Below are 19,318 nucleotides of genomic sequence, written 5' to 3'. Positions count from 1 at the left end.
GTGTTTTAATTTAGTTCAAATTTTTCCTCAAGATTCTCTCAAATTTTCACCTTCGTACCCTTAGTCTCAATAGTACTAGTATCATTGTGATAGTGGTAGCAGTAGTAGAAGTAGTAGTGTTGTATTAGTAGTAGTAGTAGCAGTAGCAGCAGTATTAATAGCAGCAGTAGCATTATTAAGTTTGCCCTTTGGGCTGTTGAACACCCCGACATGATGCCCTGCAAGTTTCAGCTTGATATGGTGGAAGTTGAGATATGGCTGATATGCCCTTTTGATAATCTGTATCCACATAGTATGTATTGATTTGGTTCAACTTTTCCCCCAACATTTCCTCAAAATTTCACTTAAATATCCTCAGCCTTGGTAGTACTCGCTACAGAAGTAGTATTTGTAGTGGCAGTAGTGAAAGTAGTAGTAGTACTAATAGTGGTGGTAGTAGCAGTTTTAGTAGTAGTAGTAGAAGTAGTAGTAATAGTAGTAGGCTAGTAGCAGTAGTAGTAGTAGTAGTAGTAGAAGTAGTAGTAATAGTAGTAGTAGTAGCAGTAGTAGCTGTTTTAGTAGTAGTAGTAGTAGTAGTAGTATTTGTAGTAGCAGCAGCAGTATTAGTAGTAGTAGTAGTAGTAGTAGTATTTGTAGTAGCAGCAGCAGTATTAGTAGTAGTAGTAGTAGTAGTAGTAGTATTAGTAGCAGTAGTAGCATGCAAATATTGTCTTTGGTCAATTGATCTTCCCCTTTTAGCATTCCTTGAGAGTTCCAGCTTAATACCCAAATCCATTCTTCAGATCCGCCCCTTCGACCATCTGCATTTACATAGTGTCTTTTGATTTAGTACAAATTTCCCCTCTATATTCTCTCAAATTTTCACCTATGATATTGCGCTACGCTGAAATGATATTGCTTATATGCCCCTTTGAAAACCTGCATGCATATAGTTTGTTCATTTAATTGAAACTCCCCTAACTCGGCCTAAAGGTTTCACCTTAATGCCCTTAGCGTATTTAGTTACAGTAATCGTAGTAGCTGTATTAATAGTATGCATGTAACACCTTCTGGTTACTTCAAAATCCGCCACAACATACCTTGAAAGGTCCAAATTAATAATGTAAGCCGTTCCTAGGATATTGCTGTTGCACCCATTTGAAAATCTACATGCTCATAGTTTGTTTTTATATAGTTCAACATGCGCCTAAACATTCCTTGGAAGCTTCACGTTAATACCCTAAGCTTGCTTAGCAGCAATAGTTGTTGTAGCAATAGCAGCAAAAGCAGTAGTATGCACATAGCACCTTTGGCTTTCTTCAACATTCCCTTCAAAACACGCAGAAAGATTAAACTTAATATTATATGTCCCTCAATATTACCTGAAAATTTCACCTTCATACCCTAAGGCATAGTTGTGAAAGTAGTCACAGTAGTAGTAGTAGTAGTAGTAGTAGTAGTAGTAGTAGTAGTAGTAGTAGTAGTAGTAGTAGAAGTAGTTGTAGAACTAGTAGTCGTAGCCGTAATAACACAAGTACTAGTTGCAGCAGTCGTATTAACATATTGTCTTTTGGTCAGTTGAACATCCCCCTCATCAAGCAATGGAAGTTTCAACTAAATACAATTAGCCATTTCTGACATTGCCGATATGCCCTTTTAATAACCTTTATATTTATAGTTTTAATTTAATTAGACTTTCTCCTCAACACCTCTTTAAAATTGTCATCTTAATACTCTTAGCCTTACAAGTAGTTACAATAGAAGTAGTAGTATGAGTATTAGTAGTAATAGTGGTAGCAGTAGCAGTAGTAGTAAGTAGCAGTAGTAGCAATAGTGTAGTACTAGCAGTAGTAGTACTAGTAGTAATAGTAAGATAAGATAAGATTTATTGCTGAAAAACGGCTATCACAAGCCCAAAAGGGCCGAATTCGCACTTTAGCGTCAAATAAAGCGAAAAAAGAACAACAAAAACAAACAATCAAACAACAACAGAAAATTTTAAAAGGGTGAATGTCAAATACGTAGAAATGTTAAAAATAAAAACAAATTAAACTCATAAAATTAGAAGGCCAATGCCAAGCCAGCAAAAATGCCAAAAAAAAACGAAAACTCGTAAAATTAACAAGGGGATAAAGTAAAATTAAAACAAAACATAAGTTAATTAGTGACTAATAAACATAAATAAAAAACCTTCAACTTTGCAAAATGGGCATGAAAATTAATAACTGTGATGTAAAAAGTGAGTGGGGGGGGGGGCTGCAGAGATTCACTGGTTGAAAATGTCAACTATGTAAGGGATAAAAGTTCTTCTATATCTTTCAGTGCAAACTCTTATTGGGGCAAAAAGGGGGATGTTTGTTGACACAGAACGCGGGAGGCGTGGTCGAAGGGGTGAATATTGACCAGGAAAAAGGGGAGTTGTTCGAGGGTTATGAAGGGCATAGTTAGCAAAACGCAAGGTAATTTTTGCTCTCCTTTCCTTAAGGGTGGCAAGACTAGCTCTCCTAAGAAGGGAAATAATAGGTACTTTACCCTCATTGAAGATAATTCTTAGGCACCTTTTTTGGACAGCCTCTATTCTGTCCGACAATTCAATGGAAATGCCAGGATGCCAAACAAGACAGGCGTACTCATGGGTTGGGCGTACAAATCACAGGAAAATCCTCAAACAATGCGATTTAAGGCATTGAAATTTTTTAAAGAAGTTTAAGAAGGGAAAATGCGGCACTTGCACGTTTTAAGATGTCATTAATATGAGAATCCCATTGTAAGGCGCTTGAAATTGTTACACCCTGTGATTCCAGAGTAGTAAAAGACTTTTCAGTTGGGATAGGGCGGGAGAGAGAAGGAATAGTCTTGTGGAAATTAAAAGTAAGAACGTTTGATTATAAAAGGTCGACACTTATTTCATCAGTAAGAGCTTCGGCTTATATAGATTTCAAGATGTCCATTGGGTTGTTTTTTGAATTTTTGGAACATGTCTCCAAGACAGTTAGATCATCAACGAATTTCCATCTTTAACTCATCTTTGTGCTAAGATCTTGCATCTTTTGACAAAGAACTCTTAAAAGTGAAATCTTAGCACTAAGATCTTACATTTTATAGCGTTCTTTTGCAAACGTCTTTCATCATTCTGCTCAGCGGTCTAAGAACAATGACGAGTATATCATCAAAGTTCTCTCATCATTGTTCTATGTGACAGAAAGATGGCGTCCTTCAAACTTTTCGCTAACATCAGTGAGCTATAAGATGCGAATATGAGCTGCAAAGATGAGTTAAAAGACTGGAAATCTTTGCAGAAATATGTGAGATCTTAGATGTAAGATCTTAGTGCAAAAGAACGGCCCTATTTCTGATCCGCTCTTTTGACAATCTATATGCACATAGTAGCCTATGTTTTGATTTAGTTCAACTTTCCTCTATACATTTCCTCAGATGTTCATTTAGGTATCCTCAGCCTTGGTAGTACTCAGTACAGAAGGAGTGGTTTAGTGATAGTAGTGGCAGTAGTAGTAGTAGTAGTAGTGGAGTTTGTAGTAGTAGTAGTAATAATAGTAGTAGTAGTAGTAGTAGTATTAGTAATAGTGGTAATAGTAGTAGTAGTAGTAGTAGTAGTGATGATAGTAGTAGTAGTAGTAGTAGTGGTAGTAGTAGTAATAGCAGTAGTAGTAGTAGAAGTAGTAGCAGTAGTACTAGTAGTAGCAGTAGTAGCGTGCAAATATTCCCTTTTTGGTCGACTGATCATCTTCCTTATCATTTCCTAAAAGTTCCAAATTAGTATAATCAATCATTCCTGAGTTGTACACTTTTGGCAACCCATATGTGCATAGCATGCATTGATTTAATTCAATACTCCCCTCAACATCCCCTGAAAAGTTTAATTGGATATCCTTTATGTTTTTTGACGGTAAAGGTCAAAAACCCCCACATATCTCAGTAACATATACTATATGTAAAGAAGGGATGAATTGCATAGCTGACACCCCTTGCCTTCTGGGCTGGGGGGGGGCGTCGACATCTCCAAAGGCTTAGTTACTGGAAGTTTTAACTATGCTGAACAAAAATAGCTATCTCAGAATTTTGAAAGGATGTGTTTTGGGAAATGATGGGCACAGGAGGTCTGGATGCCCTCCCCTCACTTTTAACTCTTAAAAATAGCACTAGAACTATCAATTTACAGTTGAATAATTTCCTTTCGAAGTTTCTACGACAACTCCTTCTATACGAAGTTCCTTGGTCAGAAAAAAAAGGAAAAAGGGATAACACATTGTGCCTGCTTCGCTCTTTACTTAGGCAGCCCTCCTTAGGGAGGGGAGTAGTAATGTATCTATATATTAAAAATCCACATTGAATTACACGTGGATATGTGTGTAGTTTAACCGGTACATTGGCTTACCACGGGTCAAGCACCTATTACTATGAACGATACTTGTCCTACCAGACGGGAGGTTTTTTTTCTGTTTTTGTTGTCAATTACACAATGAATGTAGGTCATGAGTTCACATACACATTATTAAAACTACAAGTGATTAAACACGTTATAAAACTACGTTTCAACTCCAATTTTTTTTTTAAATCAGAGTGTTTTTTTTTCGAGCTGACAACTGTTTTTTAGGCAGCCAATCAGAGAATTGCTTAACAATTCGTCATTGAGACCCTGTATAAAGTGTTCATGCTTTGGAATTCAATTTTCATTATGTATTAGCTATTTACATCTTAGTGTTAACTGGGCGATCTAATTGCGTAGGTACTAAAGGAACATTTGAAGGTGGAGAAAAAAAGGGGTAATTAGTGATTGGATAATTTTAACAAGAAATGACTGAAAAGTGTTTTGGAGGAGATGGAATGAATTTGTACTGTATAATACACAAGTGATGATTTGCACAGTGTTTTCAATTTTACATAGTTTAGAAATAAAAAAAATTAACAAGAAATGGCTGAAAAGTGTTTTGAGGGAGTTGAGTTGCACGAGGGTTGACTTGCTCGAGGGTTCAGTTACATGCGGATTCAGTTACACGGGGATTAGTTAAATGGGGTCGAGTAGCACGGAGGTTCAGTTGTACGGGGTTTCGGTTATACAGGGGTTCAGTTACATGGTGGGTTCAGTTGCACGGGGGGTATCTGCAATAAAAAACACTTCATTCTAAACAAATACGAACATTTTGAAAAGCATACAAAAAATTGGAAACTATAATCAGAATTATTTGATTAACATTTAAAAAGGGGTAATGAGATATGTGATCTGTATAATACACTAGTGATGTTTGATAAGTATTGTCAATTTAAAATAGGATCTAACGTTCCCTTCGTTCCCCCATTTCTGAGGGCAGGGAGGGATCAATTTTCGAGGGAAAACATCTGCATCAAGGGGAAGGCTCAGAGACCCTTCGTTCCCACATTTCCGAGGGCAGGGGAGGGGGAGAAGGTGATAGTATTCCAATACAATAAGTCAAGCATAATAGAATTTATGCTCCTAGTGGAAGCTCGTAAGGCCCTTCCCCCTCCCCGTGCTAGGATTATTGACCTGCTGTAACGCTAAATACAGAGAATTAAGGTGATAGTATTACGATACAATAATTAAACTATAATAGAAATTATGATCATAGTGGAAACTCGTAAAACCCTTCCCCCTCTCCCGCACTTGGATTATTGCCTAGCTGTGACAATGGATATTACCTCTAAATACAGAGAATTAAGGTGATAGTAGTCCGATACAATAAGTCAAGTATAATAGAATTGATGCTCCTACTGGAAGCTCGTAAAACCCTTTCCCCTCTCCCGCACTATGATTATTGCCTAGCTGTGACAATGGATATTACCTCTCAATACAGAGAATTAAGGTGATAGTATTCCGATACAATAAGTCAAGTATAATAGAATTTATGCTCCTAGTGGAAGCTCATAAAACCCTACCCCCTCCCCGCGCTAGGATTATTGCCTGGCTGTGACAATGGATATTACCTCTAAATACAGAGAATTAAGGTGATAGTATTCCGATACAATAAGTCAAGTATACTAGAATTGATGCTCCTACTGGAAGCTCGTAGACCCTTCCCCCTCCCCGCACTAGGATTAGTGCCTAGCTGTGACAATGGATATTACCTCTAAATACAGAGAATTAAGGTGACAGTATTCCGATACAATAAGTCAAGTATAATAGAATTTATGCTCCTAGTGGAACCTCGTAAAACCAATCCCCCTCTCCCGCACTAGGATTACTGCCTAGATGTGAAAATGGATAAAAACTCAAAATAAATATAACAAATTTGATAGTATTCAGATACAAAAAGTAAATTATAATATAATTTATGCTCGTAGTGAAACTCTTAAAACCCTTCCCCCTCCCCGCGCGAGGATTATTGCGTTGCTGTGACAATGGATATTACCTCTAAAGACAGAGAATTTTTGTTATAGTATTCTTATGAAAGAAATAAAGGATAATCTAATTTATGCTTCTAGTTGAAGCTCGTAAGACCCTTCCCCCTCCCCGTGCTCGGCTTAATGACACTCTGTGATCACGACTATAAAATCTAAGTAAACATACTGAATGGGGTAGCATTCCTATACAATAAGTTAAGTATCATAGAATTTATGCTCCTAGAGGAAGATAGTAAAACCCTTCCACCCCTCCCGCACTAGGATTATTGCCTAGCGGTGACAATGGATATTACCTCTAAATAAAGAGAATTAAGGTGATAGTATTCCGATAAAATAAGTCAAGTATAATAGAATTTATTCTCCTAGTGGAAGCTCGTAAGACTCTTCCCCCTCCCAGCGCTAGGATTATTGCCTAGCTATGACAATGGATATTACCTCTAAATACAGAGAATTAGGGTGTTAGTATTCCAATACAATAAGTCAAGTATAATAGAATTGATGCTCCTAGTGGAAGCTCGTAAAACCCTTCCCCCTCTCCCGCACTAAGATTATTGCCTAGCTGTGACAATGGATATTACCTCTAAATACAGAGAATTAAGGTGATAGTATTCCGATAAAATAAGTAAAGTATAATAGAATTTATGCTCACACTGTAAGCTAGTAAAACACGTCCCCCTCCCCGCTCTTGGATTATTTCCTATCTATGTCACTGTATATTAACTCTAAATACAGAGAATAAAGGTGATAGTATTCCAATACAATAAGTCAAGTATAATAGAATGAATGCTCCTAGTGGAAGCTCGTAAAACCCTTCCCACTCCCCGCGCTAGGATTATTGCCTAGCTGTGACACTGGATATTACCTCTAAATACAGAGAATTAAGGTGGTAGTATTCCGATACAATAAGTCAAGTATGATAGAATTTATGCTCCTAGTGGAACCTCGTAAAACCCTTCCCACTCCCCGCACTGGGATTATTGCCTAGCTGTGAAAATGAATATTAACTATAAATACAGAGAATTAAGGTGATAGTATTCCGATACAATAAGTCAAGTATAATAGAATTTTTGCTCCTAGTGGAAGCTCGTAGAACCCTTCCCCCTGTAAAATCTGAGCTAATAAGGGTTTTTGACTGTAAACTCTAGTTTGTTGAAAGAAAATTATGAAAAATACAATTCTCTGGTTCAAATGTGAAACTTAAGTCCTTTTTTGGATTGAAAAATAAAACTATATCCGTAAAATCTGAACTAATAATTCAATATTTTTTTCATAAAAACAAAATATTTTTTTTTTTTAACTTCGAAATTTTTCAACTTTATTTATTTTTTTATTTTTGTATCTATCTTAAAATGTCAAAGTATGCTTACGGTTCTAACAATTGCGCTCTATGATTGGTCAGAGACACGATGTGGCTTTCCCACCGGTATTCTATGACGGCTTATCGTCACTACATATTCTACTGCATGTATTAAATCAGTAATTTTTACACAGTGGAATGATAAACGCATAAGTCATATCTTTTAAAAAAGGAATTGAAGATGCAACATTTTAATAGAGGTTGTCCACATAACAAGGTTATTCTAGCATTGAATGCCGAGAAGAAGAAGTATTTAAACTATGAAACAAGTACAAGTGGTAGCACTATGTGAAATGTATGCATGCATTGTCATGACAGTAAGGAATTAAATTTCTTTGGGATACCGAAAAAATTCAACTCTTATGATGGTGGTTATGCGAGATTGAGATCTCCAGAGATGATTGCATTCAAAGAGAATGCTAACATAAAAATAATTGTTGATGATAGAGGACAACTCCTTGCTACTGCTGCAGGTAACACATTACCTACGGATACATCCAATCATCAGCTTTCGGGTAGTATCATTCAACGGAAAACTAATAAAAGAAAGGCCTACTCTGCTACTAATATCGTAAACCATATCTTGTTTACGTCCGAAACTGCTACCTATGTAAAAATAATGTATTAATAGACAGTGAAATTGCAAGAAAAATAAAAATGGCATTGTCAAAAAATATCACTACGGAATATAAAGATGAAACGATGAAGAATAAAGCACCAGCAAACATTACTGGCATTGATCAAACTGTCAATGAATCAAATAATAGCAAAGATGAAAAGCATATTGAGCCTGTTCATGAGACACCAGTAAAAATTGTGTATGATTCAAAATGGAATAATGATTATTCTACTGATTACGAACTAAGAGACGACAATAACTACAATATCAAGAGAGAACATGGTGAACTATTTTATGGCACAGATTCAAAATGTCCAAAGTTAATCATTGATATTAATAATGTATCATAATATATTTTTGTATTAATATTCAACATAGCATTATTTCATTAAAAATATTACATTGTTACGTGTTCATTATTTTTTAGAGGAAGCTAGCGTATCAAGCGTTTAGAATGTATATTAAAACATCGGAGATGTAGGAAAAGGAATTTGCGTACATCTATTGTCAGACACCCTATTTCCGTAAAATCTGAGCTATTAAGGGTTTTTGACCGTAAACTCTATTTTTTTTGTAAGAAAATTATGGAAATACAACTCTCTGGTTCAAATGCGGAACTTAAGTCTATTTTTGGATCAAAAAATAAAACTATTTCCGTAAAATCTGAGCTAATAAGGCTTTTTCGACCGTAAACTCTAGTTTCTTGTAAGAAAATTATGTAAAATACATTTTTGTACGTATCTTAAAATGACAATATATCATTCTTGAATTCACCTCTTGGATACACAATACAGAAATTGTAAAAAAAAATTGTAATACTTCCCCCCAAACTCAAATTTTCCAAAATTCTACTATAGAAGCTTTTAAAATATTTCTAAAGCACTAATAGATAGAGTGCTAAATCATCAGAATCAACTTCAGAGGACACGTTATATCACGGGAAGAGGTTTTGAAAATCCCCCTCCCCCCCAAACTCAAAAATTTCCAAAATTCTACTTTAGAAGCTTTTATAATATTTCTAAAGCACTAGTATATATAGTTCTAAAAACATCAGAATCTACTTCAGAGGACATGTTATATCACGGGAAGAGGTTTTGAAAATCTCCCTTCCCCCCAAACTCAAAATTTTCCAAAATTCTACTTTAGAAGCTTTTAAGATATTTCTAAAGCACTAATAGATACAGTGCTAAAAACATCAGAATCGAGTTCAGAGGACACGTTATATCACGGGAAGAGGTTTTGAAAATCCCCCTTCCCCCCCCCCCCCCAAACTCAAAATTTTCCAAAATTTTACTTTAGAAGCTTGTGTGTGTCTCTTTGGGCTTTTGTGTCTCTTCGGACTGTGTGTATGTCTCTACAAATGTAGAAAAACCCGTGTGGGTGAGTTGAAATAAAAAAAATTTAACAAGAAATGACTGAAAAGTGTTATTCTTTGGTTCAAATGTAGAAAAAAACCGTGTGAGTGAGTTGAAATAAAAAAATTTTTTAACAAGAAATGACTGAAAAGTGTTTTGGTGGAGATGGCTTGATTAACAGAAGGATGTATTAGCAAAGTTATAGTGGAGGGCGACAATGTCTTCAAAGTCAAGTCTATAAGAAAAAAAAGTTCGGAATATTTTTGTCGGTTTGTAGTTTACCCACTAATATCAATATCAGTAATGATTCTATTTGAACTTTCTCTAAGTTTATCAAATTGGTCTTCAAACGGTTCATGATAAAAAAATAGTTTGGGACAAGAAAAAAAAACTAGCATAATGTCATGAAATCATTTTCAAAACTCAGAGAAGTTTTTTTTTTGTGTGTAATTTTTTATTGTTTCTTTCGTTGTTTTAGTGTGTGTGTGTGTGTGTTAGTTTATTTTTGTGTGTTTTTTTTTTTTTTGTGTGTGTGTGTAAATTTTTTTTTGTGTGTGTGTGTGTGTGTGTGAGTTTTTATGTGTGTGTAAGTTTTTTTTTGTGTGTCTGTAAGTTTTTTTCTTGTGTGTGTGTAAGTTTTTGCGTGCATGTAAATTTTTGTGTGTGTATGTAAGTTTTTGTGTGTGTGTAAGTTTTTTTGTTTGTGTAAGTTTGTGTGTGTGTGTGTGTGTGTGTAAGTTTGTGTGGGGACAAGAAAAAAAAACTGAAATAATGTCATGAAATCATTTTCAACACTCAGAGAAGTTTTTTTTGTGTAAGTTTTTATGTGTGTATTTTTAAGTTGTGGGTGTCTGTGTGTGTGTGTAAGTTTTTTTTGTGTGTGTGTGTTTTTTTTTGTGTGTGTGTGTGTGCGTGAGTTTTTATGTGTGTGTAAGTTTTTTTTTTTGTGTGTCTGTAAGTTTTTTTTTTGTGTGTGTTTAAGTTTTTGTGTGTGTGTGTAAGTTTTTATGTGTGTGTAAGTTTTTGCGTGCATGTAAATTTTTGGGTGTGTATGTTTTTGTGTTTGTGTAAGTTTTTGTGTGTGTGTGTGTGTAAGTTTTTGTGTGTGTGTGTGTGTGTGTGTAAGTTTTTAAGTGTGTGTGTAAGTTTCTGTGTGTGTGTGATTTTTGACCATAAACTCTAGTTTCCTATAAGAAAATTATGGAAAATACAATTCTATCGTTCAAATGTGAAACTTAGTTCCATTCTCTGGTTCAAATGCAGAAAAACCCGTGTGGGTGAGTTGAAATAAAAAAAATTTAACAAGAAATGACTGAAAAGCGTTTTGGGGGAGATGGTTTGATTGGCAGAAGGATGTATTGGTGAAGTTATAGTGGAGGGCGACAAAGTCTTCAAAGTCAAGGCTATAAGAAAAAAAGTTCTGGATATTTTTGTAAGTTTGTAGTTTACGCACTAATATCATATCACTAACGATTCGAGGATGTTTCCACATTTATCGATAATCAGACAATTTTCTCAAGCTCTTGCTGAGAAATAGAGGCTGTTTCCAAAGATTTAGAATAAGAAAAAAATTGTCAGGTGTGGGACTCAAACCCACGACCCCATATAGGGTTGATGTTAGTGTTGTCAGTCAAAAGCTATGACCTTGAGAAAAGAGCTTGAGAAAATTGCCTGATTATCGAAAAATGGGGGAAACATCCCCCAAAAGTCGACAGGAATGCTCACCTCCAGCGCTTTCTCGGATATGTTGAATAAAATATGCAAAGTCGACATAGCTTTATTTCATTTTTTTAAGTTTAATTTAGACGAGGTTACGTGCGCGCACGTAACCTCGTCTAAATTAACCTTAAAAAATGAAATAAAGCAATCATCTCTGGAGATCTCAATCTCGCATAACCACCATCATAAGAGTTGAATTTTTACGGTATCCCAAAGAAATTTAATTCCTTACTGTCATGACAATGCATGCATACATTTCCAATAGTGCTACCACTTGTACTTGTTTCATAGTTTAAATACTTCTCCTTGTCGGCATTCAATGCTAAAATAACCTTGTTATGAGAGCACACTCTATTAAAATGTTCCATCTTCACTTTCTTTTTTAAAAGATATGACTTATGTGTTTATCGTTCCACTGTGTAAAAAATACTGATTTAATACATGCAGTAGACTAGGTAGTGACGATAAGCGGTCATAGAGTACCAGTGGGAAAGCCACATCGTGTCTCTGACCAATCATAGAGCGCAATTGTTAGAACCGTAAGCATACTTTGACATTTTAAGATAGATACAAAAATAAAAAAATAAATAAATTTGAAAAATTTCGAAGTTAAAAAAAAAAAAAATAGTTTGTTCTTATGAAAAAAATATTGAATTATTAGTTCAGATTTTACGGATATAGTTTTATTTTTCAATCCAAAAAAGGACTTAAGTTTCACATTTGAAACAGAGAATTGTATTTTCCATAATTTTCTTTCAACAAACTAGAGTTTACAGTCAAAAACCCTTATTAGCTCAGGTTTTAAAGGGGGAAGGTTTTTACGAGCTTCCACTAGGAGCATCAATTCTATTATACTTGACTTATTGTATCTGAATACTATCAACTTAATTCTCTGTATTTAGAGGTAATATCCATTGTCACAGCTAGGCAATAATCCTAGCGCGGGGAGTGGGAAGGGTTTTAGGAGCTTCCACTAGGAGCAAAAATTCTATTATACTTGACTTATTGTATCGGAATACTATCACCTTAATTTTCTGTATTTAGAGGTAATATACATTGTCACAGAAAGGCAATAATCCTAGCGCGGGGAGGGGGAAGGATTTTATGAGCTTCCACTAGGAGCATAAATTCTAGTATACTTGACTTATTGTATCGGAATACTAACACCTTAATTCTCTGTATTTAGAGATAATATCCATTGTCACAGCTAGGCAATAATCCTAGAGCGGGGAGTGGGAAGGGTTTTACGAGGTTCCACTAGGATCATAAATTCTATTATACTTGACTTATTGTATCGGAATACTATCACCTTAATTCTCTGTATTTAGAGGTAATATCCATTGTCACAGCTAGGCAATACTCCTAGCGCGGGGAGGAGGAAGGGTTTTATGAGCTTCCACTAGGAGAATAAATTGTAGTATACTTGACTTATTGTATCGGAATACTATCACCTTAATTCTCTGTATTTAGAGGTAATATCAATTGTCACAGCTAGGCAATAATCCTAGTGGGGGGAGTGGGAAGTGTTTTACGAGCTTCCACTAGGAGCATTAATTCTATTATACTTGACTTATTGTATAGGAATACTAACACCTTAATTCTCTGTATTTAGAGGTAATATCCATTGTCACCGCTAGGCAATAATCCTAGCACGGGGAGGGGGAAGGGTTTTAAGAGGTTCCAGTAGGATCATAAATTCTATTATACTTGACTTATTGTATCGGAATACTATCACCTTAATTCTCTGTATTTAGAGGTAATATCCATTGTCACAGCTAGGCAATAATCGTAGTGCGGGAGAGGGGGAAGGGTTTTACGAGTTTCCACTAGGAGCATCAATTCTATTATGCTTGACTTATTGTATCGGAATACTATCACCTTAAGTCTCTGTATTTAGAGTTAATATCCTTTGTCATAGCTAGGCAATAATCCTAGCGCGGGGAGTGGGAAGGGTTTTACGAGCTTCCACTAGGAGCATAAATTCTATTATACTTGACTTATTGTATTGGAATACTATCACCTTAATTCTCTGTATTTAGAGGTAATATCCATTGTCAAAGCTAGTCAATAATACTAGTGCGGGAGAGGGGGAATGGTTTTACGAGGTTCCACTAGGAGCATAAATTCTATTATACTTGACTTATTGTATCGGAATACTATCACCTTAATTCTCTGTATTTAGAGGTATAGCCAGGCAATAATCCTAGCGCGGGGAGGAGGAAGGGCTTTACGAGCTTCCACTAGGAGCATAAATTCTATTATGCTTGAATTATAGTATTGGAATACTATCACCTTCTCCCCCTCCCCTGCCCTCGGAAATGTGGGAACGAAGGGTCTCTGAGCCTTCCCCTTGATGCAGATGTTTTCCCTCCAAAATTGACCCCTCCCTGCCCTCAGAAATGGGGGAACGAAGGGAACGTTAGATCCTATTTTAAATTGACAATACTTATCAAACATCACTAGTGTATTATACAGATCACATAACTCATTACCCCTTTTTAAATGTTAATCAAATAATTCTGATTATCGTGTCCAATTTTTTGTCTGCTTTTCAAAATGTTCCTATTTGTTTAGAATGAAGTGTTTTTTATAGCAGATACCCCCCGTGAAACTGAACCCCCCATGTACCTGAACCCCTGTATAACCGAAACCCCGTCAAACTGAACCTCCGTGCTACTCGACTCCATTTAACTAATCCCCGTGTAACTGAATCCGTATGTAACTGAACCCTCGTGCAAGTCAACCCTCGTGCAACTCAACTCCCTCAAAACACTTTTTAGCCATTTCTTGTTATTTTTTTTTATTTTTAACTATTTAAAATTGACAACACTGTGCAAATCATCACTTGTGTATTATACAGTACACATTCATTCCATCTCCTCCAAAACACTTTTCAGTCATTTCTTGTTAAAATTATCCAATCACTAATTACCCCTTTTTTTCTCCACCTTCAAATGTTCCTTTAGTACCTACGCAATTAGATCGCCCAGTTAACACTAAGATGTAAATAGCTAATACATAATGAAAATTGAATTCCAAAGCATGAACACTTTATACAGGGTTTCAATGACGAATTGTTAAGCAATTCTCTGATTGGCTGCCTAAAAAACAGTTTTCAGCTCTAAAAAAAAAAACCCACTCTGATTGAAAAAAAACTTGGATTTGAAAAGTAGTTTTATAAATTGTTTAATCACGTGTAGTTTTAAGAATGTGTATGTGAACTCATGACCTACATTCATTGTGTAATTGACAACAAAAACAGAAAAAAAAACCTCCCGTCTGGTAGGACAAGTATCGTTCATAGTAATAGGTGCTTGACCCGTGGTAACCCAATGTACCGGTTAGACTACACGCATATCCACGTGTAATTCAATGTGGATTTTTAATATATAGATACATTACTACTGAGGGGGGGGGGGGGTGGTTACCCTCTTATCGCTTTTTACACTAAAAAAGGCTACTAGAACTTTCAATTTACAATCGAATGATTTCCTTTCGAAGTTTCTAAGACAACTTCTTCCATACGAAGTGCCTTGGGCATATATTGTGCCCACTTCACTCTTTGCTTAGGCAGCGCTATTGTGCCGCCTATGATGTTTTATAAATTTCTAAACTTTCGAGGTCTTCAATTATGCTCCTGGAAAGAAAACAATCTAATCAGATTTCAAAATTTTCAATTTTTGCAGAGAAATCTGCCCTTTCGCAATGATTAGTTTCTTCTTTTTCCTCGCCCCATTAAACAAGAAAAGCCTAGCTTGGCACTCATTTGACTTGCAAATGATTAATCAAGCTGCAGGAGAAGTCTCGATTAATGTATTTTAGCTTTGACAAAAATAGATTCTATCTTTTTCCCGAAGCCGTCATAACCAGCACTGGTTTGATGCTGAATTTACGAAGTGTGTCTTATTAAATTGTAACTTACTATTTTCCGCAACTTTTAGACCTAAAATGTATGGATACAAAAGTTTCATTTGGAATGTATTTCGGAAAATTCGATCAAAATCTTTAATAAAAACATTTGAAAAGTTGAAACTTGGACATTTGCGTTGAAATTTTCCAGAAATATTTCCAGGGAAGCTGAAAGAGATACAGAGCTTCTATCTCATGTCATCAAAGGGATAATTTCTTACTCTACACGTGTTCAATATAACAGGATCCCTAATAAAATCACTTTGGAGCGAGGACAGTTTCATTTCGTTTCCTTCTTACACTCTTTAGTATGATAGAAAAAAAGTATTTTTCTAAAAAAAAACAAAAAAAACAATGGAAATCATGCAAGCTCTCGGGAAATTTTTCTTCAATACCTCACGCTCCCCAAGTCTTTTCGTTTTGAATGTTAATTGCTCACAATTTGTGAGGAACAGACAGCTGATCACGAGAAAAATTAAAAAAAGAAAAAACCGACGAAGTATTTCTCTGTTTCATATTACGTAAAGATTATGTGGATCACGCGTGCTTTATAACAATATTATTCATTTTCTCCTCAGAGTAAGAAAAAGAAAATATAATAAGAAAGTTTGAAGTAAAAGGTTTCAAATAAATGAAATAAATCAGGAAGAGCTGGGCTGACCATTCTTTCGTAAATAAAAAGCTTTATGTATATATATATATATATATATATATATATATATATATATATATATATATATATATATATATATATATATATATATATATATATATATATATATATATATATATATGTATATTCGAGTCTAGGGGCTTCACCCTTGAAACTTCCCCCCGTAAAAAATTCCCCAGGAACCCCCCCCCCACAGAAAATTTTCCCCTCGAAAAATGCTCCCCGCAGAAATCCCTCCAAGGAAAATCCCCCCGGATTATTCCCCCCATCTTCCCCAAACACATTGGATCAAAATTTTGAGATAGCCATTTTGTTCAAAATAGTCCGAAGGTCAAATAACCATGCCTCTGGATTTGACAACCCCCTTACAGCAAGGGTGTAGCTCCAGCATTTTTATTGGGGGGTCAAAGGGGGTCTACATCCGGATAGTCCATGGGCATGGGCCATTAAATATGAAAGTGCATATCCCCCTTCCACTTCCTTCAACTTCCCCGCCCATCATAGAAGACAAAATTTTGCACTTGAGCTCGGAACTATCCCAACAGCCCCGTAGATTGCGTCATTCAGTTGCATCTTTTTTAAAATTGACGTCTTAGCAAATCAAAAACTACACCCTTTAAATTACCATTGTTAAAACCTTATACAGGAAAATTGCAACTCCCATTATTTAACAACCAAAAAGAATCCCTTTTTCTTACATGGGCAGCAGTGATATGTCCTCTTATTTTTCTTCGTTGCTATTGAGACACTGAAACATCACAGAGAGCTGTTTTAGGACTGATAAAAGAGAACTCTTATATATTCTCGTTTTTTTTTATTAGACTCGATAAAGCCGTCATAAAGTGCCACACAGTACACTAAGAGTGCAATGTGGGTGACATTTTTGAAATAGAAAGACTGGGCCAGACACATGGACATCATAGAGAGCTAATTATGGGTCCATTTATAAACTAATTTTTATATTTAGCTGCAATTTTATATTACATTTAATGGTACCCAAAAACTGCGCATTGTTTTTTTTTTTAAGATAAAAAAATAACAAAAAAGGGTGTTGTACAATGAAAAAAACTTGGTGGACTAATTTCCCCTCACCCCTGTGGAAATTCCCCTCTATGGAGAATCCCCCTGGAAATTTTCCTCAAATTTAAAATAGAGGCAGTGTTCTTAATTTAAAGTATTCGAAAAAATCTGTGAATTAGTAACTTACTCGTTGAGCTTTGTTCGATTAAGAATGTTCAGAAAATCTGAACAATTCTTCGCACCATTGTGGTTAATTAAAACTTACTAGAGAAGCCAATCGGAAGGGAAAAATTGACACCTAGAGTCGGAAAATTACTTTCCCCTTTGAACCTTTGTTAAAATAAACAAAACCTACAAAATTACGCAAAAGTGTGCAAATCATGTTATGGGAGGTATACATATCCAGAAGGGGGGGGGGCAATGAATATATTTTTGTGTCTAAAATTCCGTTCACCTAGTGAAGCTGGGTCTCCTAGTGCTGCATATTAAAACTGATATGATAGATAAAGAGTAGGGGTTGGTACCACTTATTTGTGAGCATAAAATTTCTAAATTGCGAGAAAAATATGCATATAATGCTTGGATTTAATTTATCCTACTTGCAGCGGGCATTTCGTAAAGTATGCTGATGCAAAGATAAATGTCACACAAGTAGCGCTGGCGTTACGTGAAATACGACTAATAACAGTAATAATCCTCAGCACATTTATATCAATTCGTTTTTTGGAGCTGGTTAAAAGAAATATTTAGAAAAGCGAAAATAGCGACAAGTCAGCTTGGTCTTGTACATAGAGGCAATTCTACATTTTTGGGTTAGTATGTGAATCCAAAACGCATGGAATAGGACACTATCACCCCTAATTACGCGTTTCAATTACAAATAAGATAATTTGGAGCTATAGTGGAGTTCTGATTCAAATATTGGAAGTAAAACAATAAAACAATTAAATGATTCCTGGAGCTGGTTCCTCCCGTCTACTAACTTTCTTGACTATACTAAAACCGATCTGACCTATTTACAGATAGTTACGACAGCAAAAATACTATTATAAAAAGCACTAAGTCTTATTTTCATTTTCAATGATTTCTTTTCATGTCTGTCAATGAAAAATATTTCTTGTTTTCAATGATTTCTTGCTTTTCAGTAATTCCATTTCTATCCTATTTGCAGATGTAGAGGATTGATTCATATCCATTTTTGAAATTTTTAAAACAAGAAAATCTTATACTGAATTGATAAATTTTAGGGAGTAAAACACCCTTCCTACCAGGGTAAACAATTTGACCAAAGCAAACGTTGAGAAAAGGGAAGTATAGTACATTTTCGCAATTTTTCCATTAACTAGGCTCACCTATTTACTTGATAAGGCTTTGAAGACGGTATTTTTGTATAATATTAATGTGGAACATATTAGGAAATGTAATTGACCCCTGTTTCTCGTATCTTTTTTATATTAAAAACGAGGATAGATTAATTTAAAAAATACCTATTCAAAGTAAAGAACGAAGTTGAAACTTAAAACGGGCAACAGTTTTTAAGTTAAACAATAATTTTACCCTAAATTATTGGGGGGCAGCTGCCCCTCCCCCCTAACTACGCCACTGCCTTCCAGTCCCCGGGGTAAGCCATAACCCCGTAAGCCATGCAAATTGCCCATTGTCAAGATACAAGGTTCTTATGGGAAGGGTGATCGGATAAACTCTAGAGGGGGCAGATGCCTCAAAAGGTGCATTTTAATGCCAAAACATCCTAATTCTCTTTGAGCCTTCCAGTAAATACAGAATCAGTTCTAAGGAAGGGGCAGGAAGGGGATGGGCTAGAAATCAATATTTAATCCCTCTTTACTTCTGGGAATATTTAGGGTTTACGCTGTTATTATAAAAATAAAGAGTAGCACTAAACCCCAAAATCAGCAAAAATTTATTCCGTACAGGAGGGCGGCTGTCCCTTCCTCATCCCCAGCCTCCGCCTTCCTCTCATGGTCAAAGAAACTTCGGAGGATGCTCATTCGATCGAAAATGTAGAATTCTAGTCCTTATTTGTAAGTCAAAAGCGATTGGAGACCAACCAGCCCCTGTCCTAAAACTCTTTTTGATATCTGGTCTCTTTGTTACCCCTTAGGTCATCTGATCAGTATATTGAGGTTCCTATTTTGTACTTTCTCTTTGGTCGCTCATATTTTGCGTGCGGGGGAACTTTCATGGAAGGGGGGTTATCCGGGAGGGGGTATTTTCCACGGGAGCAATTCTCCGAAAGAATTTTTCGGGGAAATTTTCTGGAAGAATTTTCTGCCGGGGGAACTTATCGG

General features: G+C 35.7%; 1 protein-coding gene across 2 annotated transcripts in view; it reads right to left on the bottom strand.

Moving 5' to 3' along the window:
- The window catches only part of LOC148948895 (orexin receptor type 2-like), a 356,926-nt gene that overhangs the window by 121,574 nt on the left and 216,034 nt on the right, over nucleotides 1-19,318 (bottom strand). The window lies entirely within an intron of this gene.

This window comes from Artemia sp. Qi Xiang Cuo, chromosome 9, assembly GCF_049724085.1.
Source record: "Artemia sp. Qi Xiang Cuo chromosome 9, ASM4972408v1, whole genome shotgun sequence".
Classification (NCBI taxonomy): Eukaryota; Metazoa; Arthropoda; class Branchiopoda; order Anostraca; family Artemiidae; genus Artemia; species Artemia sp. Qi Xiang Cuo.
This window is presented reverse-complemented; position numbering and strand designations above follow the sequence as displayed.